Raw genomic sequence first — 4369 nt, forward strand, 5'->3', positions numbered from 1 at the left:
GCCTGTTCAGACATATGGCAATATCTTCATGATTCTTATCAAACCAGGATGAACCACGATCTAAGAAGCTTGATGTCTTGCATATTTGCATTGTTTTAACCATTCATTCATAGGCATTTGCATCATATAGATTAGGATTTAGGCATGTTTAGGTTGCATTTTGCATACATAAGTTCTTATCAGGTGTTGGAGCACCACATGGAGCATTTGGGATGCATTAGGGACTCAAAAGAGGCAAAAGGAGTGATTTAGGGGCGACCAAGAGCTCACAGCGACCTCAGTGCAGCGACCCTGACCACCCGCTGCGACTTCACCCAGCGGAGCGACATGTCCCAGCGGCCCGTGCTGCCCGCTGCGGTTTCACTACCTGGAGCGGCCTCACCTCAGCGGCCGGTGCTGCTCGCTCGTCTTCTTCGGAGCGACCAACCGGAGCGGCTCCCTCTACCCGCTGCGCCTCATCCCCTGAAGCGACCCCGAGCCAGCGAGGAGACCAGCTCGCTCGTCTTCTTCGCAGCGACCAGCCGGAGCGGCTCCCCTTGCCCGCTGCGCCTCATCCTCTGGAGCGACCCCGAGCCAGCGAGGGGATCAGCTCGCTCGTCTCATCTGCAGCGGCTGTGCGGAGCGACCCCTCCTGGTCGCTCCGAGCCCGTTTCATCTCGAACTTAAACATTTCTCAGGGGCATTTTAGTCCTTTGTATGCACGTTTTTACTCTGAAAAACCTAATGTTTAAGTATGTTGTAGCCACCTTTTGGCAGATAATCTTTGATCTATTGAAGAACACAAACTCTCTCAAGAAATTAATCTCTTTTTGGCTTGGTTTGTTATTGTTCTTGTGATCTCTCATCTATTTCTCTACGTGATTAATCTGAAATCCATCATGGGTTTAAGAGGAATCATGGAGATTAGTGAGTAGTCACCTTTTGAATTCATGGGTTAGGAGACTAAGGGTGATTAGGTTAGTTCTATGATGTTTTAGTGTAGATCATGTCATCTCCTTGCTAGTAGAGTGATTTCAATACATCATTTGAGTAGGCCACTCAAAGGGTGATCTCTAGGCATTTCTCACCCGACAGGTGTTCGATGAAATGCCCGAGTCAACTCTCCTAGGCTTTTAGTGTACTTTGCCAAAGACATTTGTTGTTAAAGATGCTAAGATAGCTAATAGACCTGTTGTGACTGATTGCTTGCATGTTATTCAACCAAGGACACTTGATGTTTGAGATGTGTTAGCAAATGAGCATTCATCTAGACATAGAGCTTGCTTAGAATTGTGTCTAGGCTTAAGGTTGTTTGTTTGATCGTTTATTGTTCATCCTTAGTTCGAATCCTGATCACCCGAGGTCAAGTTCCTATACCCATGAGTTCTCCTTTCCAATAGCTTAAAAGTATCATTTTTATTGCTTTGCATTAGCTTTAATCATTAGTTTAGAAATCATCAAATCACTGGCTGCACTTAGATTAGGCAAATACTTGCATTCTCACTGCTTTGAGTCCCTCAGAACTGGTTCGACAACTTATTCATCACTATACTACAACATTTGTTTTAGGAACTTTGAAATTCCTAGCATCAAATTGGCGCCGTTGCCAAATTCTGAGTTTGATTTGAACATTGAGATTTAGTCATTTGCTTGAGACTAAGTCATTTTTATTTTTTTAAGTTACTGATTCTCTTCTTCACCTCTTTGTGATTTTCAGGTGTATGAACTTGAGGAGCAAGGGTACATCAAACCTTGTTCCAAGAGCCACAGACATCAGAGCTTTAGAGAGAGAGTGTGCTAGAAAAAGAAGAGAAGAAGAGCAACAAGCTCAACTGCAGCCACTGGAAGCTGCAATGGAAGAACAACAAAATCCTCAGAACCCCAATGGACCTCAACAGCGACCAGCTCGCCCCATTGGCACTTATGACCGCCCCAACATCCATGGTCCTAGACTTGGAATTCGAGCACCAGCTGTGGCTGCTAACAACTTTGAGATCAAGTCAGGACTGCTCAACTGCATAGAGAACAACAAGTATCATGGTCTGGCTGTGGAGGACCCATTTGATCACTTGGATAAGTTTGACAGCTACTGTGGTATGTCAAAGACTAATGGTGTGTCAGAGGATGCTTTAAAGCTCAAGCTATTCCCCTTCTCTTTGGGGGATAAGGCACGTCAGTGGGAGAAGTCTCTACCAAGTGACTCCATCACCACTTGGGAAGACTGCAAAAAGGCATTCTTGGAGAAATTCTTCTCCACCTCAAGAACTGCTAAGTTGAGGAACGAGATCTCCAGCTTCCAACAGAAGAACTTGGAAGGATTCAGTGAAGCTTGGGAGAGATTCAATGGTTACCAAGCTCAGTGCCCACACCATGGTTTTTCCAAGGAGAGCTTGCTGAGCACATTCTACAGAGGTGCTCTTCCTAAGTATAGAGCCAGACTGGATACAGCTAGCAATGGGTTCTTTTTGGGGAGAACTGAGGAAGAAGCAGAGGCTCTGGTTGACAACATGGTTAAGAGTGATGCAGTCTACAGTGGAGACCATGACAGAAGCAGTAGAGGTGATGACAAGCACACAAGGAATGAGATCAAAGCTCTTCAGGAGAAGATTGACACACTCATTGCTGATAAGGCCACACAAGCGCAGGTGAACTTTGTTGGTAACCCACAACAGGAGATACCTCCTACTGTCAATGAGGTTGATGGTTTGGAAGGGCAAGAAGAATTGTGTTTCATCAACAGCAATGGTAGCTGGTACAAGAAGGAACCCAACTTTCAGTACAACAACTACCAACAGAAGCCCTATTCCAACAACCAGCAGAGTGGTTATCAGCCAAGAAACAACCAGCAGAGCAACTATCAGCCTCAGCAAAGCCCCTCTCCTAGCTCTTCTGCCCCTCAAGAGAGCAGCACTGATGCATTACTGAAACAGATCTTGGAGTCTCAGACTAGAAGTGAGAAGCATGTGGGCTATGAGCTGAAGAACCTTCACTCCAAGATTGATGGGAGCTACAATGAGCTCAACAACAAATTCTCCCACCTTGCTTCTTCTGTCAAGAATTTGGAGAATCAGTTTGCTTCCATGAGCACCCACCAGAATCGTCAGCCAGGATCTCTACCTGGAAAATCTGATCAAAATCCCAAGGACGCAAAAGCTGTCACACTCAGGAGTGGTAAGCAGTTACCTCCTAGAACCCTCACCAAGGATGCTGAGAAACAAGGTGAGGAGATAGCCATCAATCTAGATGATGAAGTGGTCATTGTTGATGAGAAGACAGATGATGAGATCTTGGAGAAGATTGAGAAAGATAAGGGTAAAGGAAAGGTTGGAGAAGAGAAGAAGACAACAAAAGATGGTGAATCTGCTGCTCCAGCAGGTGAGAGCTCTTCTGTCCCTCCTCCCTATGAACCCAAGCTTCCATTCCCTGGTAGATTCAAGAAGCAGCTGCTACAGAAGTACAAGGCTTTGTTTGAGAAGCAGATGAGTGAAGCTCAGGTTACAATGCCCATCATTGATGCTTTCATGCTGATTCCTCAATACAGCAAGTTCTTGAAAGATGCTGTAACTGCTAAGAAGAAGGAGATGGAGGGCATGATGGTTCTGAGCCATGAGTGCAATGCCATCATTCAGAGGCTTAATGCTCCAGAGAAGCTAGAGGATCCAGGATGCTTCACACTACCTTGTGCTCTTGGACCTATGGTTTTTGAGAAATGTCTCTGCGATTTGGGAGCTAGTGTCAGCTTGATGCCTTTATCTGTGGCAAAGAAGCTTGGCTTCACTCAATACAAGAAGTGTAGACTCTCTCTGGTGTTAGCTGATCGTTCAGTGAAGTACCCTGTGGGCATCCTAGAGAACCTCCCTGTGAAGATTGGAGGGTATGAGATACCTACAGATTTTGTGGTGCTTGAAATGGGTGAGGAGGCTCAAGACCCATTGATTCTTGGAAGGCCATTCTTAGCTACAGCAGGAGCTATTGTGAATGTGAAAGAAGGCAAGATTGACCTCCATTTGGGTAAGGCGAACATCCTCCACTTTGACATCAAGGAGAAAATGAAGAACCCCACTGTGTTTGGACAAGCCTTCATCATTGAAGAAATGGGCCCTCCTGCTGATGATCACCTTGGTGAGCTACCACCTGAGGAAGATGGGGTGTTAACTCCACTTTCTGCACCTACTCCAGCCTGATCCAAAGGAGGCAAAGTCAAGCTAGAGACTTAAAACAAGCTCACTTGGGAGGAAGTCCCATGAGTATCCTTGTATATATTGCATTAGTATTTTTATTTTCATCTTACTGCATAAAGCAATGGGAAAATGAAGTTGTGTGCAGGTAAAAATAGGCAAAAGGAGTGACACAAGGACGAGCAGAGCCCAACGACCAGTCACAGCGGCTC

General features: G+C 45.6%; 1 non-coding gene across 1 annotated transcript; it reads right to left on the reverse strand.

Moving 5' to 3' along the window:
* Positions 1-2249: 2249 nt before the first annotated feature.
* Positions 2250-2356, reverse strand: LOC130505965 (small nucleolar RNA R71). The gene has a single exon (XR_008941855.1). It is a non-coding gene; the product is annotated as a small nucleolar RNA R71 (small nucleolar RNA).
* Positions 2357-4369: the final 2013 nt, after the last annotated feature.

The sequence above is a fragment of the Raphanus sativus genome, unplaced genomic scaffold (assembly GCF_000801105.2).
Source record: "Raphanus sativus cultivar WK10039 unplaced genomic scaffold, ASM80110v3 Scaffold2739, whole genome shotgun sequence".
NCBI lineage: Eukaryota > Viridiplantae > Streptophyta > Magnoliopsida > Brassicales > Brassicaceae > Raphanus > Raphanus sativus.